Here is a 21938-nt window from a genome sequence, read left to right as displayed (position 1 = left end):
ATAGGAATTTTGGGTTTTCATGAGCTGTATGCCCAAATCATCAGTATTAAAACAAGAAAAGACCTGAAATATTTCAGTTGGTGTGCAATGAATCTAAAATATATGAAAGTTTACTTTTTATCAACACATTATGGAAAATAATGAACTTTATCACAATATGCTCATTTTTTGAGAAGGACCTGTATATTTTTGAAAGGAACTGTGTTTTTAGCTAAGAATAAACTAAAAAAGTTACACATTGTAGCTTTAAAACAGTAATTAAGGTGAGTACATCATGATAAATTATGGTTTATTACACATGATCATGATGTTTTCAGTGTTAACAAAAAACAATCTAACATGCATGTAAGACTACTTTAAATTATGTTTTATTTATCGGGGGGAGCACATTCAGACAATTAACCTAATTAATTTGCTTTATTTGTGTAATGTAAGTGTGAACTTGTGAATTATTAAAGGAATATACAAAAATCAACATTACCTTATGCACTGGCTGGACCAGTAACTTTATATTAATTAATGTGATTAACTAAAGTTTTTTATTAATCATGATCTCTGAGTTAAGCATGTTCATGTCTTCTTTATAGTAGCCTGCAGGTAAATGGTCAGACCCCAAAACTGGCCACAGGCTCAGCACATGAATTCTGTTGACATTAAAATACAGTAGTCATCATTAACTAAGCATTAGGTTCTCATGACTTCATCATGTGTGTGTGGCCCCTCAACTAAAGTGGTGACATGGTCCTTTGAAACAATGATGATGTGTTATTAATGATGGCATTTTGAAATGACATGGATATGTACATAAAAGTTCAAGCCTTTACACACAGTTATCGTAAGCTTTTTCATAGTGTAATGTGAGGTACAAATGAATATTAATGTCAATAAATTCAAGTTCACGTAAACTCTTTCCTCCCTCTGCTGCGGCGTCGCGTTGACAGTCAACACGAAGATTCAATATTCCTGTTATTATACTTCAAATAGTTCAAATAGTTTACAGAGAATGCTTTACAAACTATTGCATATACGCTATATTGTATATGTACCCTTACTGTAAAGTGTTACCGAAAAAACTTCTCCAAAACAAACAAATAAAATGTGTAAGACAGTAAACATTTACATTTTCATTTACATTTAATCATTTAGCAGACGCTTTTATCCAAAGCGACTTACAAAAAAGGGGAGAGTAATAGAAGCAACGGAACAGACAAGGCCAAAAACCTGTAAGAGCTGTAAGAAATCTCAGTTAATTAGCACAATACACAACAAATTTTTTTTTTTTTTTTAAGACATCTACAACAAAAACTCACGTACGCAAAATGCCGAACACTGGATTTTGATAGCTATGATAACCCATTAGGACTAAGGCTGTTGCCCCAGCTGTTGTCGTTAATGCAGATTCAGTGGCCCAATGGGTTGGTTTTGTATTCTAGCTAAACGCGCAGCAATAGCCATCTACAACAAAAAGTCACGTACGCAATATACAGAACACTGGATTCTGATAGTTATGATAACAATGTAACATACCCGCCTGAAGGCACAAATCCGGATGAGAGGCGTAGATATGATCCAGGAGTGTGCGCTTTTGGTCGTTGCTGTGGTGATCAGTAAGTGCTATTCTGTATTGGTCAAGTGCAAATGAAAAAGATGTGTCTTAAGATGTTTTTTAAGAATGGCTACAGACTCGGCAGCACGAATTGAGATCGGCAGGTCATTCCACCAGGTGGGAACGGTCCAGAAAAATGTCCGTGAGAGCGATTTCATGCCTCTTTGGGATGGAACCACGAGGCGCCGCTCACTCGCAGAACGCAAGCTTCTGGAGGGTATGTAAGTCTGAACAAGTGAATTTAGGTATATTGGTGCAGAGCCAGTGGTTGTTTTGTAGGCGATAACTAGTGCCTTGAATTAGATGCGAGCAGCCATTGGCAACCAGTGCAGTTTGATGAAGAGAGGCGTAACATGCGCTCTCTTCGGCTCATTAAAGACCACTCTCGCCGCTGCATTCTGGATCAGCTGCAAGGGTTTGATAGTGCATGCTGGAAGCCCAGCCAGAAGAGCATTACAATAATCCAGTCTGGAGAGAACAAGAGCTTGAACCAGGAGTTGTGCAGCCTGTTCTGATAGGAAGGGTCTGATCTTTCTAATGTTGTATAAAGCAAATCTGCAGGACCGGGCTGTTGCAGTAATGTGGTCAGTGAAGTTTAACTGGTCATCAATCACAACTCCAAGGTTTCTTGCTGTCCTTGATGGAGTTATGGTCGATGAACCAAGCTGAATGGAGAAATTTTGATGAAGTGCTGGGTTGGTTGAGAAAACAAGTAATTCTGTCTTTGCAAGATTGAGTTTAAGATGATGCTCTTTCATCCAGTCAGAAATGTCTGTCAGACAGGCAGCGATACGAACACTGACTGTAGGATCATCTGGTTGAAATGAGAAGTAGATTTGAGTGTCATCAGCATAGCAGTGATAGGAGAAGCCGTGTTTCTGAATGACAGAACCTAATGATGACATGTAGATGGAGAAGAGAAGTGGTCCAAGGACTGAGCCCTGTGGAACCCCAGTAGCTAGATGATAAACAAAGACTGTAGTCTCAAACATTGCATAAATGCATGAAACACAGTTTCTCTCTGCTGGCAAAAAGGATAACCATGATCAACACCTTAGTTTAAAACAGAAATAAAAGCATTTACTGAAACTGCTCCATGTAAAATTCTCCACTGCAGGTCCCCTACTCTAAATGGTGGTGAATGGTGGTTAATGGTGACTTGTACAGAGATCTCCATTCTGTTTTTTTGTCCTCTCTTATCTGGAGGAGGGTGCGCCAGGGTGTATCCACCCTATTATCTAAAAACCTCTTATTCAATGATTTGACACAACTTTTATAAAAAATAGGGCTGTCAAACGATTACATTTTTAAATTGCGATTAATCGCATGATTGTCATGAGTTAACTTACGATTAATCGCAATTTAATTGCAGATTTTTATTTGTTGTAAATGTATCTTAAATTAAGTTTGAATTAAGTTTTTAATACTCTAATCAACGAGTATATGGACAAATATGCATGCTTTATGCAAATGTACGTTTATTATTAGTGAAACCATATAATACTTCTGCAATAATAATCAATAAAACAGCATGAAGACTAGATATGTATCAAAGGTCATAGATTTTTATCAAATAACTTGTTCATGTCTCTTAAGCCTAGCTTAAAAGTTTAGAATAAGCAGAATAATCATTTTAAGAATATAAATAAAGGTAGTATTACTGGCAGTTTAGTTCAGAACTGGGCAGAGTTCGTATGAAAAAGTGGTAATGTGAAAGCTGTCATGTGGACCTGTGAGCGCACCAGTAACACACCATACCCGGAGGAGGTCCATATTCCACAGGTAGGAATATAGTGTGGCCCCTTTAAGAGAGGAGCGCTGCCTATTGAACTGCCGGTATTTTGGGTGTGCGCGCTGAACTATGCCTCAATTCATGTGAACAGTGTGAAGAACACGGACTTGGGAGCGGGAATTTTTTGAGATAGGAATTTTGGGTTTTCATCAACTGTATGCCAAAATTATCAGTATTAAAACAATAAAAGACCTGACATATTTCAGTTGGTGTGCAATGAATCTAAAATATATGAAAGTTTAATTTTTATCATGACATTATGGAAAATAATGTTCCATTTGTTCCAATTCCAGCTTGAATTCAATTCCACTGGTCCAGTAAAAAGTCTCTGTGCAAACTGAAGTCGAGCAGCTTATGTTCTGCTCTGTAAATGTATGAGTCCATCTACTCCCTCTTCCTTGGGCAAATATAAAACAGATTTTGGAACCCAATGCAACTTGTCCCCAAAAAAATCTATTAAAATTGACATGCCAATTTCAATGCCAGAGATACGATGCCATCAAATTATTGATAATCAATATACATGATATATGACATTTTTGGTAGCAAATATTTCCATTTTTCAAAGCGACCTTTAACTTTTTCAATAATGCCTTCAAAAAAAAATTGTAAAAAAAATCTCGTCAATTTGCGCCATCAGAGGAATTGTTGGCCAGAGGCTAAAGACTACAGCCAGCAGAGGGAGCCATCTCTGCATGTTTTCAACTCGCGCGTGGGATCACTCCGCTGCCGCCTCAGGCATTCATGTTTAAACGGTGCAGCCAGCAGAGCAAAGTAAGTCTTTCAACTTCTCAAACTAATTCCTATGAAAGTTAAGCTTTCAAAGGCATGAACTGTAAACGCAGCAGACTGAACATGCGCTGTGAATCTATGCCGCGTTTACCTCAGCTCTCATCACGAGCACATCCATGACTGTCAATGTGACTCCTGCAGCGTTTTGGGCTGTGACTGAGACTCCCTCAGAGGCTAAATCACATATTGAACACACACGTTCAGTTTTTAATTGTAGTGTCTGTTCTCTAACTGAACTGGGTTTATGAAGATGGTTGCGTTGGGAAAGTGATCAGTGATTCAGTAATCTAGTAGCGGTGGCTTTGGGAATGGCCTCGTAGGGCAGCGAAGCATTCTGAGAATTGTTGTCTTTCATCCCCATGAGACAAAAATAAATGTTCTGTCTTTTCTCAGTCTAGAAAGCACCAAATTAAAAAATAATTTCACATTTCTACTACATTAATGACCCAGTTTAAATACAGATTCATCTTCCCAGCGCTGAAGTACTCCTTTAACTTATTTAAAGGGATACTTCACTGCTTTTTCATATTGAACTGTTATTCCCTTAACTAAAACAAGTTGATACTAGGGCTGTCAACGAATATTCTAAATTCGAATATATATTTTAAAAAACGAATTTCGAAGATAAAAATTAATATTCAAATTTAACTAAAAAAAAAAAAAAGCGGACAGGTCACAGCAGGAGTCGCACTGTCACTGCTGAAAGTGGACGCGTCTTGCAAGGAAGATGGCAGAAAGTGCAGAGCCCAACTCAACCGCAGCAGAGAAAGCGATTTTAACTCCATAATCTAAAAGGCCATGTCTGGAAGTACGTTGGATTTTGGTCAGTAGGAGGTAAAATTGTTGAGCCGCGAGATAAAGTTATATGCAAGCTATGTAAGATACAGTTAGCATACCATGCCTAATTTTATTTAATGTTAAACAGAAACATTACTAAAATGTAGGGCTACTGTGCTGGCTAAAGAGATATTGCATGAATAAAGAATAAATGCACTGCTTGCACTGGTGTGATTATTTACCATGTCAGTGAAAAGTTTCATGTTTACCACACCACAGCTCGCTCGGAGCGCTCAATATGCTGTAAAACTTCAATTAATATTAATAATATTTGTTTTAATCACTGAATGAAGCCTGCTATATTTGGGACAAGATTCGCAAGTCTCGCAACCTTAAATTGCTTGCACAAAACTCTTGATCAGCACTCAAAGTTTGTTCATTTAAACCGTTATCCGCAGAGCGTGATGGCGAGAGAGAGAGACAGAGAGAGAGGTCTGCGGTCTTGGCCATTAGTTAATTTATATATTATAATTATATATAATAATAATTATATAATTTATAATAACAATCTACTTGTTTTGTGTAAGTAATACGTTGTCAAATATGTATAAACTTAAATAGACTACCTATACAAGTAGTAAATGTCTCTTTGTATTAATTTGTCCTGTTATTGACGTAATGCACGTCATTGACAAAATGCGCGCCCAGATGTTCGAATAGTTCGAATATTCGCGTTTGTTTTAGAGGGAATATTCAAACGTCATTTTTGAGTGTGCATTTTGAGTGTGCAACTATATAATTTAAAACAAAATAAGATGTCTGTAAATGAGTATGCCTTGCAGTTTCGTACCTTGGCAGCTGCCAGCGGATGGAACGAGCAATCCCTTCTGACTACCTATCGGCAAGGATTGGACCCCACGTCCGGTTGCATCTCGCTGCATACGAGAATTCCATCGGGCTCGAGCGCTTCATCCAGCTTTCCATCCGCTTCGCCACTCGTATGCAGGCGTGTCTTGAAGAACACCAGGACCAGTGTCTGAGCCTGCCGTCCCTCCATCGACCAGAATCCGTCAGCCCTCCAGAAACAGTATCCGAACCCATGCAACTAGAAACCACTAGATTAACCCCAGCGGAACAGAGAAGACGGTTGGCCAACAGGCCATGTTTATATTGCAGAGCTTTGTATCACTACATCGCCAAGTGCCCTACACGTCCTCCGCGTCCTTTGGTGAGTGTGATCTATCCTGCTACTTATAAGAGTCGACCATTGACCACTGTTGTGAACCTCATTACCGCCGATGTTTCCTTGCCAGTCTCCACTCTCCTCGACTCCGGTTCTGCTGGGAACTTCATCTCCAGCGCCCTCTGCCGTCAGCTCCACCTCGCGACGACTCGCACTCCGACCGTCTTCCAAGTTGAGTCCATAACCGGCAAGCCGTTAAGCCTCCTTGCCGGCCACCTTCAGCTCCAGACTGGGATCCTTCATGTGGAAGACATAGCCCTACTGGTTCTGGAGGATTCCACCGCTGACGTGATCCTAGGGCGCCCATAGTTAGAGCAACACAACCCTGTCATCTCCTAGAAGTCCGGTGAGGTCCTCAAATGGGGAGAGAATTGTTTCTCGAGTTGTTTGACTGCACTGCCTGTTCTTTTCACGTCTCGTTCCAGGAATATCCCCGTCTGTGCAACCTCTATAGAGAGTCCCCTCGATCAGCGATCTGTCAATATTCCACCCTGCTACACCCACTTCAGTGACATTTTCTGTCCTCAGCGGGCTTCCAAGCTGCCTCCCCATCGGCCATGGGACTGTGCTATTGATCTGTTTCCAGGTGAGCCAGTGCCCAGGGGAAAGATTGATCCCCTCTCCCTGCTGGTGGAGAAGGCCATGGAAGAGTACATCCAAGAGGCACTCGATCAGGGCTATATCCGACCATCCACATCCCCTGCTGCATCCAGCTTCTTCTTCGTGGCCAAGAAGGACGGAGGCTTGCGGCCCTGCATCGACTACCGGGCCCTCAATAAATAACAGTTAAGTTCCGATATCCCCTTCCTCTCGTCCCAACAGTGCTCGAACATCTCCGTGGTGCCACTGGCTTCACCAAGTGGGACCTCCGCAGCGCTTATAACCTCATCTGGATACGTGAGGGAGACGAGTGGAAGACCGCTTTCGTGACCCCTACTGGCCACTACAAATATTTGGTGATGCCCTATGGCCTGGCGAACGCCCCCTCCATATTCCAGGACTTCATTCATGAGGTGCTCCGGGAGTTCCTCCACAAGTCAGTCCTGGTATACATTGATGACATCCTGATCTACTACCGGAGCCAGGCCGACCATCACCGTCACGTTGCGGAGGTCCTGCAACGCCTGAGGGAGTTCCAGTTATATCTCAATACGCCCAAATGCTCCTTCCATCACCCCTTAGTGCAGTTCCTTGGATATTCCATCGACAGAAGTGGCATCCGGATGGACGAGGGGAAGGTGGACGCATTAAGACCTGGCCAACCCCTTCCACAATCAAAGAACTCCAGCGCTTCCTAGGTTTCGCAAATTTCTACCGAAGATTCATCCAGAATTACAATGTCATTTCCAGTCCCCTCACTCATCTCCGGCGCAGTAAGCCCAAGTCTCTGTCCTGGAATCCAGTGGCCACGAAGGCCTTTGAAGACCTCAAGGAAGCCTTCACCACCGCTCCCCTCCTGGTCCATCCCAATCCTGCCAAACCCTTTGTCGTGGAAGTGGACGCATCCACCACCGGAGTGGTGTTGTCGCAACAGCAGGGGATGCCCAACAAACTCCATCCATATGCCTTCTTCTCCCAGAAGTTCAGCCCGGCGGAGGTCAACTATGAAATCGGGAACAAGGAGCTGCTTGCCATCAAGCTCGCCCTAGAAGAGTGGAGGCATTGGCCCTCATTTATCAATCTTGCGTGGAAACGGGCATATATGTTGGCGTAAGGTTATGCTTACACTCCTCTCACCGCCTGATTTATGAAATGGTGCGCACCTCTGCAATTCAGGCTTACGCAATAAAATGATAAATGGCGCGGCTGAAAACGATCGTCATTAGAATAACATGCCCATATATATTCAAGTCTCCGCCTCCCCAACGCCCTCATTTTACACCATGGACACACGTAAGACGGCAAAGAAGCGAAACTTCTCCGACGTGGAGATCGGGCGTGTCTCAATCATCTCCCTAGTCCACTAGTCAGGGCACTGATTAGGACATAAGTCAATGGGCTGACTCCCTGATCAGTGCCCTGACTACTAAACTAGTGAGATTATTGAGACGTGCCCATCGAGACAATTACCAGGGAAGTGGTAAAAAGCTAAATTGTTTTATTTGGGAGTTTAAAGAGTGGGATTAAAGGCACCCAAAAAACAAACGAATATTGACCCAAATTACGAGTACTGTTAATAGTGTGGAGGTTGAGAAGCGCACTCCAGCAGTTTAAAGCTGTTTGGATGATATTAGGCCTACCTCACAGTGCATTATTTTACAGCACATGTTTTGAAACAATTAGCATTTAATTTCGTATCACGGCACATGTATTGAGGTGTACGATTTGATGATGTGATGTGGAGTAGCCTCTATTCATTCACATTAATAATAGCATAACAATTTGTAAGATTCTTTTATTATATTATGATTTTTATTATTAATGATGCGTATTGTTATTTAGAAGAAGAATGTCGTTATTAGTTATTTTATTAATATTTAAAAGAAGAATGTAATTTTTATTATTTTGTCAGTCTGAATTATTCAGTCCTAGTCCGTGCGCAGCTGCCGCAGAGGCTCGCAACTGGAGGAATACATGGCTCAAATGCTTTGGTAGCCTATAGTCACACAAATTAAACATTGAATACGTTGCACAAAAATAAACACAGAAGTTTATAATTACTATGTTGTTGTTGTTTTTTACAGTGGGTCATAATATAGCAGATCTTTGTTCAGTGCGTTTTGTGGTGTTAGGAATAGTTTTTCTGCGCATTTTCGTACGCAAGGTGTACGCTGGAAATTTGGTGTACGCACTTTTGATTAATGAGGGCCATTGGCTGGAGGGATCTCAACATCCATTCCTAGTACGCACAGACCACAAGAACCTTGAGTATTTGAGAGACGCCAAGCGACTCAATCTCTGACAAGCTCGTTGGGCCCTCTTCTTCACCAGGTATAACTTTTCCATCTCCTATCGACCTGGGTCAAAGAACGTGAAGGCGGAATCCCTCTCGTACCTTTTCACCCCCGAAGAACAGCCTGAACGGTCTGATCCCATACTGCCAACAAGATTTTCATGAGTCCCATCACCTGGTCCGAGGAGATCCTGCCCTCCTCCAATGCCTGCGCTTACGCTCCGCCGGGCTGCCCACCAGGACTCCAGTACATCACACGAGCACGGCGCACCCCACTTATTCACTCCGCTCACACTTTATTGGGCACTGGCCAACCCGGGGGAAAATGAAACCCTCTCGTTGTTACGGGATCGCTTCTGGTGGCCAAACATGGCAGGAGGTGTCAGGAGGAACGTGAGAGGGTGTCGGTAGTGTGCCATCTCCAAGAGTCCCCGACACCTCCCTGCCGGTAAGTTCCTCCCGCTGCCCGTTCCAAATCGCCCATGGTCACACCTAGGAGTGGATTTCATCACTGACCTACCTGTGTCCGAAGGCAATACCTGTATCCTTGTTGTTGTAGACAGATTCTCCAAGTCATGTCGGCTCATCCCCCTGAAGGGCCTACCTACAGCCCTAGAAACAGCTGAGTTAATGTTTAATGTAATCTTTCGGTATTACGGAATCCCAGAATACACTGTGTCGGACAGAGAACCACAGTTTACCTCTGAGTCTGGAAGGCATTCCTCTCGCTCCGTGGTGTGACCGTAAGTCTATCGTCTGGCTACCATCCACAGACAAACGGGCAGACGGAGAGGAAGATCCAGGAGATCGGTCGATTCCTCCGTACCTTCTGTCATGGTCACCAGAACTCCTGGAACTAGTTCCTGGGTTGGGCCGTGTAGCGATAACGAATCTCGGGGAATAATTTATTTAAATGGGACTCATATTCATGAGTCTATAATGTGACTCGGTAGTTGTACATTAGTTATTAACTTTATAAAGGGACTTTTAATCTTGTTAATATCAGGGTTAATCAAGTCGATTTCAGTCATCCAGATTTTCCTCTCGTCTCGCGAGTGGAAAATGGAATTTCTTCATCGATTATCAATCTTACAAACTCAAAGAAATATTAATTTGTTTGATCAGGACAAATACTATTTCATAAGTTTGTACAATTTGTATTACTGAAATAGTAACACAAAAATCAAGCTTAATTTGTAGCTAAGATCTTATGTCATCAGTGACTTCAAATCCATGAGCAAGGCATTCACTTCAATGTAATTATTGGATTTTAATAATAAACTAAAGTATACAAAACTACGATTTCACACAGGGTAAAACATGCATAAATGTGGGTAACAAACCAACATACAAGGAAAAAATCTAAACTTAACGAATAAAACAAAAGTAACATAGAAGGTGAGGGTGAGAGAGAGAGAGAGAGAGAGAGAGAGAGAGAGAGAGAGAGAGAGAGAGAGATGGAGACAACTTTTATCACGCAGTTCTTTCCAAGAGGCCTCAACTTAATTCATACTATTTCCGTAAACAGGAATGGTCAAGACAACCTTTAAATGCAGTTTGATTGCGAAATAGAATACTTGCTTTGAGTGGTCTTATGTGTGTGACCTGTTGCAGTTTCTCAGTCTCTTTAAGCTTGGATGGAGTTCCTGGAGGAGTTTTCCGGGCACAATTGCTGGTTGTGTCTCTCGGGCAGGTTTGCCCATCTCTCCTTGCCCGCTCTCGTGCTCAATCGTTCATCTCTTCAGAGTGGCGGAAAAGTGCCATCTCTTCATCCCATCTCTCAAGTTGGAAGCGCGAGTCCCTCTTTGGTGGAAGGCGCTCGCAAAGAGTCATTGTGGGTCTAGGTTTTTATAGATAGGCTGAGATAATTCAATCAAGAGCAGAATGGGTCACAAGACCCCACTTCCTTGTGACTCAAACAAACATGGGTGATGTATTAAGAGCCCATTTTTCTTTCTTTTCCCGGAAAGTGTATAGTCGCATATTTAAATACCGAATTCGTTGGCGTCAGGCGTTTGCGATTTTAACGATACCACGAATGACTATTGACATTCAAGAATGGAGAGATACAGAATTTACAGTTACTAGCCTACAGAAATTGATTTTACATGCAGTAAACATCCAAGTTACTTCAAAACATCATATAAAACATTGCATCATCACAATACATATATTTGGTACATTGAAGAGGTAATTTAATCTAAAAGTTCATATATTGCTGATCTGTGTGTTCTCAGAGCAGTTTCTCTGTGTATGTGTGTGTGTATGGGTCAGAGGTCGAAAGCAGGGGGGTTGTTTGGGTGACGTGTATGCTGCAGCTTAAAAGGCCTGAGGTGTCCAGGACTTCAACACACAAAATCCTTTCTTTGGGGATTATAATGTGGCACCTCATCTGTTAATTAGTAGTATAGTTGCCATACAAGGGACTTCTGTAGGGTGATTACATCATCTCAGGCTACGTGATTATCGGACCTCTGGTCATCTGGTCAGATGGTTAATTATTAACTCACTACCATCTCCCATTGTCGCTACAGCCGAGTACGCCCAGAACTCCCTCCGACAAGCGACCACTGGACTGACACTGTCAATGCGTGCTCGGGTACCAACCCCCACTGTTCCCTTGGTCGGGGGAACCATCGGATGTACCAGCTGTCGATTACTGGTTCCGGGAGAGTGAGAGGGTCTGGGACTCAGCTCATCATCAACTCCAGTGAGCCCTGTGGAGGCGCAAGATGACAGCTGACCTTCGGCGGTCCAACACTCCCACTTTCCAGCCGGGACAGAAGGTATGGCTGTCTACACGGGACATCAGATTGCGCTTTTGCATTGCATGAAGCTCAGTCCCAGGTTCATTGGCCCCTACAAGATCACAAAGCAGATCAACCCCGTCACTTACCAGCTCCAGCTCCCACCTGAATCCACGTCTCACTCTTAAAGCCTCACCACCCTTCTGTTTCTCCCTCCACAGAGCCTGGCGTTGCCGAGGAGACCCCCCTCTCCCACTCATCTTGGAAGACGGCACCGCTTACACCGTGAAGGAGATCTTGGACTCCCGGCACCGTGGTGGTCTCTTGGAGTACTTGGTGGATTGGGAGGGGTAAGGACCAGTGGAACGCTCATGGGGGTGGGGGGTTGGGGGTAATGTCACGCCAGGCTCCCACGTCACCGAATCACAGCGCACGCTCTCACCTAAATACTAATCACCCACACCTGCAGTTAATCACCACCACATTCACCAGGAGCACAAAAGACACACACACCCAGTCACTGTCCGGTCTTGTAAAGAGAAAGGTACTAACCTCTTCTGCTTACCTTAAGGACTCCCCAATGTTATCTACCAGCCTCCAGCGTCTATTACCCAGTCTGCAACGAAATCCTGTGTCCACTGTGTGTGTGTTCCGTGTTCTCCAGCGTTCCTCTCCAGCGATCCCTCTGATGATTTCCCAGTGCACTCTGAACCAAACCAATACCAAGCATCACCAGTCCACCTGCACTCCATCTAGTTTCACTCTCACTGGTGTTCAAATAAACCTGCAAACTCACCATCTTGTCTCCGCAGTCTCTGTACCTGTAACATACCTCTCTCGTCTGAGTGCATGCACTTAATCTCTCTGACGCGCGGTGACGATCTGATAGTATTTAGCTTAGCCCACTAAGCCCAGTTCATTTACTATGGTACCAAAAAGAGATCAAGTTAGAAGCGACCAAACACGGTGAAGTATCCCTTTAAAATAGGCTCTATTGACAGAGCATAGAGCATACCAGACAAAGCACACCCCGTCTACCACTTCTAAACACTTTAAAAGGAGCACAAAAGTCACCATTAAAGCCCATCTTTCAAGTTGAAGATCACTGTGAATGAACGTGTATATAAATTGTATAGGAACTCGACATGCGTGAAAAAATTAATCATAAATGTGCATTAAAACAGTTTTTTAAAAGAAATTGTGAATAAAATTACTTCCGTTGTGAAAAACGCTCTGATCGGAAGTGACGCAACGGCCGGTAAACATCGTCTTTTTGTAATGGAGTCAGACAGCGAAGAGGTTGCAGTTGGGATAAATGTCAACTCTTACGATGGGCTATTGCTGTATAATTACGAGCTGCCTAGGCGAGAGAGGGGTCAGGGAGAGTTAAGGGGAAGGGTAAATGGACAGAGGAGAGAGATAGAGTTGTGGTGTGAGGAGAATCGGTTGAGAATTGGGCAGGTGTCTGACAGGTGTCACACAGCGATTCCGGCAAATACACGGATAATGCGACCCGCCATTTGTTCCCTGGGCACTAGATTTTGTCCATTGACACTGCCAGCGAAATACCGTAATATGTGAGCTTTCACACACAACCCGTAACGGTACCGGGTCGAGTTGACACTGACATCCTGGTGTGACATATGACAGCGAGCGATCTCAGCTTTCAGCACGGATAGTAAGGAGCTCCATGGTCTCAACTTGTGTCCAGTTTGCGCACATTTCTGCTTGTTTAATTTTTGTTTATTTTGTATAGGAACACTCTCTGCGTTTAAAACACTGACTAGCTCTTCTGGCACTGCAGGGTTGTATTATTGAAAAAAACAAGCACTAGGAGTCGCACGATAACTACGTGCACGTTGCGGCATTAGTTTTGGCTGTTTACACAGCGCTCGTCCCAGGTCAAATCCCGCAATGTTACTAGGTCCCCGATCCGGGTTCAATTTGGTAATCAATTCCGGGACGTGGTTGCTTTCACACAGAAGGCGACCCGGCAATGTTCCGGGAGTATTGCGGGTCCGACGTGCAGTGTGAAAGGGGCTTTGGTGAGTGACCACAGGGTATATAGCTAATGGTTTCTAACGTTGTCTCCATGTTTATCACATTGCAGTATCTTTAATAAATCATATTTAACAATATTGTTGTCGACTTTGTTGTTTTTCAAGCATCCATGTAGATCACCATCTATGTCACCATCTATGCCAGCAATATGTGTCTTAAAATAATTAATTTAGATCCCAGATTTTAAATGAATGTTGTAGGATATAGGCTATAGCTTACTGTGACGGTCAGCTAGATGGATAGGGATAGACATTTTGTGCATTTCTACACAACATAGTTGTGCAGAAGAAGACTGGCTTCTTTGGTTTAGATAGTTTGAGGATCATTAGGTAGAGCTCACAGCGGGTGATTGATCAGAATCACGCAAGATTTCTTCACTGGAAGTATTTATTGAATTGACAACTGCATATGTACAGTGAAGAGTGGTTCTGGACAAATACAGAAATAAAACAAACATAATTAGTTGAATGCAAATAAATGATTATCATGCAACAAACCTCTATTTGTATTAACTGTATTCTATTCTAATAAATTAGCAGAAATAAATACAATTATATTTTAACATAGCCAAAACGGACATTAAAGGAATGAAAAGGGCTATGCTGTGGGTCTAAGCAGCTACAACTATATCAATGAGAGAGGATGATCCAGTCACAATACAATGGGCCCTATCTTGCACCCAGCGCAATTGACTTTGTACACCGACGCATGTGTCATTCCTATTTTGCACCCGCGCAAAGCGCGCTTTTCCCTCCACAGAAGCACGTCGCTAAACTAGTGAATGAACTTGCGCTTCCTGGGCGGTTCAGCGCAAAAAAGGAGGCGTGTTCCGGCGCAAACAATACCTGGTGCTATTTTGCTGTTCCATTAAACAGTTGCGCCACTGACCAGAAAAAACCTGGTCTAAAGTCAGTGGCGCATTGCGCGTTGTTCATTATGCTATTTTAAGGGCGCATGCTTGACCAAAATGTATAGCGTGCACAACGTGCATACACATTGCTCATGAAATCTACACAGATGCCCCATAACGAAACAAAAATATATTGCAGTATATTGGAAAATATCATGTAATATATTAGGCAATATATTCACATATATGGGATTTAATATTTATATTCACCAATATATTGCAATATATGTATATAATCATTTGTATATTTTGCAATATATTACAGGAATATATAGAAATATGTATAATACCATCAATATATTATTCCATGTATTTACAATATATTATAATATATTTTGAAGTAATATATTGGTAAATATATTTTCCTTTCATAAGGGGCAACAGTTATTTTTGCAAACCATAAATTGTTACACTAAAAAAAATATTAACACATTGTGGTGTGCCACGAAGATGTGAAAAAATAGGCATAAATCTATCTTACAAATCATTCAGGCTTATTGTAGTAATTAAGGATCAGACCTGTTTGCCCAATAGTGGCAAGACACATATGTATATAAGGACATCTGACAAATTGGTTTGTCCGTCAAGAACCAGGAAAAAAAATCGACTGAAAAACTGTTTAACCGACGCCTGTTTAACCGACGCTATTTTGGGTGGGTTTCTCCCGTCCGCATATAACACAACTTCTCTGTCTTTCACTCCCTTACGAAAGGAAAATATATTTACCAATATATTACTTGAAATATATTTTAATATATTGTACATATATGGAATAATATATTGATGGTATTATAAATTATATTATATATTCATGTAATATATTGCAAAATATACAAATGATTGCCGCTTTCAATATATTGCAATATATTGAAAAATATAAAAATTAATTCCCATATATGTGAATATATTGCCTAATGTATTGCATGAAAGTTTCTAATATACTGCAATATATTTTTGTTTCGTAAGGGCTGCTCTTACAAGAACGTGCGCCTGGTAAATACGCCATAATAATAGCAATCCATAATGGAACTTGCGCACCTGCTTTTAAAGGGAATGTTGGATGCCGCTCTGATTGGTTTATTCACGTTACGCCCAAACCACACCTATGAATAATGAAGCTACTTCAGACCAACCCATTTTAGATTTGCGCCGGGCGCAAGAGTCATTTATCCCGCCGGGAAAATAGCAACAGCGCCGAGACCCGTCCACAAAGTTACTTGCGCTTAGCGCTTTAACATTTGCGTTTCAGATCGTTAAAATAGGGCCCAATGTCTCCCTCTTCTGGTCGCGCAAAGAACTACACCAGGCCGTTCCGAGAAATGTCACGTGACGACCTGTGTACATGCGGGGGGTGCGTGCCCTATAACCAATTAACTGTATCGCAGGCAAATATCACCACGATAGCTTACGCAATACACACAGATGGTGCTTAACTGGTATTCTACAATGTTTAAACAAAGAATAATGCCCGAGTGGCAATCTATACATTGTTAGAAAGAAGCATCACAACATCACGAGGCCTAGCCAGGCAGGTAAATCTGAGCTTACATTTAGCAACACTAAACGGACAAAAAGCTACCAATCTAACCTTACCAATGGCAGTAAAATAACAACAAAATAGATAGATTCTTACTTGTAAAGACGCACACAGCATAACGCAGTTGTATCAAGGTGGGTTGTAACTCAAAACCCAGAAAAGAACGCTACCAACGTGCAGCGCTCCTAAGACAACTTGTGATTGGCTAACAGTCCAGGTGAAGCGAGGCATCTTCCAGTAGGAGAGAGAGAGTCACAGTAAAGTGTCTGATGCTTAGCGGCCACAAGGGGGCCTTTTTTACAATAGTTTATCGTGAAATTTTGTAGAAATTGCTAGCTGATGTTTAATCAGTAACTGCTTTTAGACCTAGCTGTCCGTGCATGTTTTGCTTCAGCAGATGTCAAGCGTTTGGGCCGTATATCTGAACAACATAACCGGACAGCTGGAATTCCGAGCTTAGTCGGCTGTTATACTACTCACCTCTTAGTATTTCCGACGGACATAATGTAAATGAGCTCACATGTACTGTGGAGTACGTGCATGAAAGCAGTTAGTCTTTCGGCTAGGACGGGAATATGCTGTTCATGTAAATACAGTCATTGTAACAAGGATCTTTTATTGATTCACCATTGTGACAACAGAATTCAGCATTGTGACAACTCAAACCTACTACAGTCCCTGACAAAAGTCTTGTCGCTTGTGTACAAATTGACCTAAAGTGCCGCTGAAATATATTTCTAATATAGATTTTTTTTTACAAGAAATGGCTCATTTTAATCCCACCAGCTTTTGTGATAATGTTTCAGTGAAAAACTAAACTTTTTTAAAAAGTATTCTAATATTCACAGCTTGGTAAAGCCCATTTAGTCAATTTTTGCAAAGACATAAGTGTTGTCACCTTGTCATGTGAGCTTCACCTGTGACTAATAATGGATCAATTAGGTCTCAAGTGTGCATAAAAAGAAACCCAGTACACTAGATCTTCACATCAACTGCAACTAGACCTCTGCAAACATGCCTAAGATTCACCCTGAGACTAAAGTTTTGATTATCAAGAGGCTGAAGACCAGATCCACTGCTGATGTGGCAGACACCTTCAATGTGTCTCAGCGTCAAGTACAGAGGATAAAAAAAAGATTTGAAGAGACTGGAGACGTTTTTGACAAGCCCAGGTCAGGCAGACCCCGCAAGACAACTGCTCGAGAGGACCGTTTGTTGGCTCGAATATCCAAGGCCAGCCCATTTTCCACTGCAGCAGAGCTCCACGAGACCTGGTCATCTGAAGTCCCTGTGTCAACCAGAACAGTTTGTCGGATTCTGTCTCGAAATGGCCTCCATGGTCGAATCAGTGCCCAGAAGCCAGCACTAAACAAAAGACAATTAAAAAAACGTGTGGCATTTGCCAAGGCCCAGAGCCTGCTAAAAGGATGGACGCAGGAAAAGTGGCAGAAGGTGGATTTTTCAGATGAATCTTCTTTCAGATGAATTACACCACAGTCACCGCAAATATTGCAGGAGACCAACTGGTGCCCGAATGGATCCGAGATTCACCCAGAAAACAGTGAAGTTTGGTGGCGGAAAAATCATGGTCTGGGGTTACATCCAGTATGGGGGTATGCGAGAGATCTGCAGGGTGGAAGGCAACATCAATAGTCTAAAATACCAAGAAATCTTAGCTACCTCTTATATTCCCAACCATAAAAGAGGCTAAATGCTGCAGCAGGACGGTGCTCCATCGCATACTTCCATCTCCACATCAAAGTTCCTCAAGGCGAAGAAGATCAAGATGCTCCAGGATTGGCCAGCCCAGTCACCAGACATGAACATCATTGAGCATATGTGGGGTACGATGAAAGAGGACGCATGGAAGACGAAACCAAAGAATATTGATGAACTCTGGGAGGCATGCAAGACTGCTTTCTTAGCTATTCCTGATGACTTCATCAATAAATTGTATGAATCCTTGCCAAACCGCATGGATGCAGTCCTTCAAGCCCATGGAAGTCATACAAGATATTAAATTTGAATCTCACAGCACCACTTAATTTGCTGACATATTTTTGTATTTGCAGTAAATTTGTTACATTTCTGTATAGGCGACAAAACTTTTGTTTTGCCAAAATTTGACCTTTCTGTCTTGATTAAATGATAAATATTTTTTCTGTGAAAATTATTTATTTCAGTGCATTAAACATAATTTGGGAGGGTTTTAGCTTTTCATATGAGCTATTTCTAACACCAATGAATAATTAAAAGTCAGGTTAATATCAGGTATTTCTAGAAAATAGATAAGCGACAAGACTTTTGTCAGGGACTGTATAACTATAATTACGATAACGACAATCTCTATTTTCTGTTTCCACCTCTCAAGACTACGTAAACCCACACTGAGAGCCAGGGCTGCAGCGCCTATGTTTGCCTGTCATTGCGTCATATGACACGCTCTCTGGGAAAAGGCGGGTTTTTGGAGCGTAGCTTAGAACAGGCACTTTTTTTTCTTAATTTCTGCCCGTGGGTGTTGTAAAACATGTATTCTTATGTATGTCTTTTTAAATTAAAATTTTCATACAATATTCTGTATAAATTAAGTTAAAAATTAAATTGAAATATGGCCTTTAACTTTCAAGATACGTTCAACTTCACAGTAAAAAACCTTTATCATAGAAATAAAATTGACTAAAACCAAAAGTTGCTAAGACATTCCATAAATATTTATGCTTAACCCGATCGAATGCCTTGTCTTGGTCTATTGACACTATACCAAAATCTAAATTGAGACTTTTATCAATGTCTAAAATATCCCTAATAAAAGAAATGCTTTCACAAATTCGCCTACTAGGTACACAATAAGTCTGGTCAGGATAAATAACTGTTGCAAAACATCGCCCAACCTAAGGCCATCCTTAAAAATATTCTTGTTTGCCGTAACCCGACCAACCCTGTCAATTTAGGGCCGGCTCAATTTATTTTTTTTTTTTTTTCCTTTTAGTCCGACCGACTTGCCGGTTGTAAATTTGCATTAAGACCGACCAATTTCTTTTTTACTCTTCAAACAACTAAAAAAGTAATAAAATAATATGAATTATATTTTAGTTAGTATTATAAATATATAAATTGCCTAGGCCTACATACAAACGAAGGCTACGTTCTTTCTTTTATAGAAAAACCTGTGACGTCATCTATGTTTACACTATGGTTAACGGATGTCACACTATGGCCTGTGCGTTCGTTTCGGCTCATACTCTCATTCACTGTAACGCTAGACTATTAAAGCCCTGTCGGAGATTTCGCCGCATTTTGTGAAAGGAGTCAGCACCATGGACACGTTACACACACCAGGCAAGTGCACTGCAGAGGGAGAGGGCTTTGGGGGTTCGAGCCCGTGCCCTTTTTGAAAATTAATCAAAAGTGCCCCTCTCAACATTCATCATTACTATATTGTGGCCAATAAAACTGAATTTGAATTATAATTAATATAACAACGTGTACAAAACAGTAACAAATGATGGAAAAGCCGTTTATCTTGTATCTGTCAGTCTGAAATGTCGTTGTCATAACACGTTGCTATGGGTAGCATGTGTTTTACTCGACTAACTTACGCGTGGTGGGAGCGGCGGCACTGGTTGTAACTTAAAAAAAATGCTTTATTATTTTTGCTTTATTATATATATATATATATATATATATATATATATATATATATATATATATATATATATATATATATATATATATATATATATATATATATATTAGGGATGTCAATTTTCACAAATTCCATTCGTCGCTTAAATTAATGATCAATTAATCGATTAATCGTTAACCATAATACTGAAATATGCGTCTACAGCAGTGGCTTATAGCTGACAGCATGACAGTAGGACTATGTGCAATGCTGCTCAAAACGCCATGTTCTTCACCAAATGAATGAGAAGGATTTTTTTTATTTAAACAAAGGGCTATGGGATTGTAAAATTAGTCGATGTTATTTATAATTTAATTAAATTACTTATTTAATAACCAAATATAACATGTAATAGTCTACAACTCGAACGCCGCCTCAGATCTGTTATTCAGAATGTGTGGACGCACTGCCAAGAACAACGTGCTGAAACGTCACCTAAACCCAATTAATTCGAAACGATTTATTAAAATATTGTTTTCATTAATGTTATGTAATGTGACAGTCCCAATCATAGTTATTATTAGTCGCGCGTTGCTGTTTGCACTGCGCGAGCTGAAGCGGATGCGCTGAATCAACACTGGTAAGTTACACTGCTTTGCTAGCACGTTATTTAACTCAACAAAAAGCTTCCTATATGAGATTAATCAGATTTATATAAAGTTAACAAAATATTACAAATTATATATCTTCACAAAATGATGCGAATGCACAAGTGAACTTGAATTGAGTTGCTGATATTCATATTCAGAATGGGAGACGCGCTTCCTGGAACAACGCTCTGAACACGGCACCTAAACCCAATGACTTTACAACCATTTATTAAAATAGTGTTCTCATTTCTGTTATATAATATGACTGTCCCAATCATTGTTATTATGCATTGCTCTGTATGCGCTAAAGCCGAAGCACTGATGTAAAATGGTCCCAAACAGAACTCGGGCAGGCTCGCATCATTTTTCCTCCCGTTTCGCGGTTGAGCCGCACGCACGCGCATGACCCTGCTTAATCGATGATCGATAAGTCTTATCGATCAAATGGCTTATCGACAATTAATCGATCATCGATGAATCGTTGACATCCCTTATATATATATATATATATATATATATATATATATATATATATATATAATCTCTTATTAAATAATGCTTGTGTCTGACTGTACAACTTAACCTTAATAAACAAATCATACCATAACATCATTCATGTAGCCTACATTATTAACATTATTTCTTAATAGGCAGCATATGAAATCTAACGTTATCAATCAAAAAATTGAGGTGATAAAAAAAACATTACACTGTCTGCCTCAGGAGATGCTTGAGGTATGAAGAACTGTGCGACAGTGCTTTGATTTCGGTGAGCTCTTGCATTTGACAGGCCAGCTTGCGCCACTGAAAACACTCGCCGACAAATTGTGCAATTGGCTTGGTAGCCTATTTATTGCCGCTGACACTTTCCAGCCAAGTATTTAATTCTTCCGACTCTCATCTGTAGGCCTACCTCTGAATCCGCTTGCGTTTATGCTCTGAAACTTTTACAGCTGGACGCGGGGGGTATTTGGACCTGCCTCCGCCATCGTTTCAAATGGATTCTGCCCATATAGAAAAGAACCGGCGAGGCGGGGTCCCCTCCTCTTCTGACTCTGATTGGCCGTGATTCACGGCCCATGAACTTGAAACAAACCAATCAAACAAACCAACGACGGCAGCGACCCAATTAGGGGCTTCTAATGTCTGTCTTCACACAATGCGGGTGGACCTATGTAAAATACGGGACAAATCGCGTCCCGTATTGCTTTGATACGGGACGCGTCATTTTTTCTGAAAATACGGGACGATTCCGTATTTCACGGGACGGGTGGCAACCCAGACGCTGCTAACACTATTTGGTCT

At 41.4% G+C, this 21938-nt stretch overlaps 1 protein-coding gene across 2 annotated transcripts in view; it reads left to right on the top strand.

Annotated features, from left to right (window-relative positions):
* The window catches only part of sat2b (spermidine/spermine N1-acetyltransferase family member 2b), a 54445-nt gene that overhangs the window by 13472 nt on the left and 19035 nt on the right, over nt 1–21938 (top strand). Inside the window, exons 7-9 of one of the 2 annotated variants that reach the window (XR_010904289.1) lie at nt 11638–11889; nt 12072–12200; nt 12422–13985. The exons of the other annotated variant lie outside the window; for it this stretch is intronic. The gene's annotated coding sequence lies outside the window, so the exon portion shown is untranslated. Of the gene's footprint in view, nt 1–11637; nt 11890–12071; nt 12201–12421; nt 13986–21938 lie in introns of those variants that run through there. 2 annotated transcript variants of the gene reach the window in all.

The sequence above is a fragment of the Pseudorasbora parva genome, chromosome 3, assembly GCF_024679245.1.
Source record: "Pseudorasbora parva isolate DD20220531a chromosome 3, ASM2467924v1, whole genome shotgun sequence".
Classification (NCBI taxonomy): Eukaryota; Metazoa; Chordata; class Actinopteri; order Cypriniformes; family Gobionidae; genus Pseudorasbora; species Pseudorasbora parva.
Note: the sequence above shows the minus strand (reverse complement) of the source record. Positions and strands in the feature narration are given on the sequence as shown.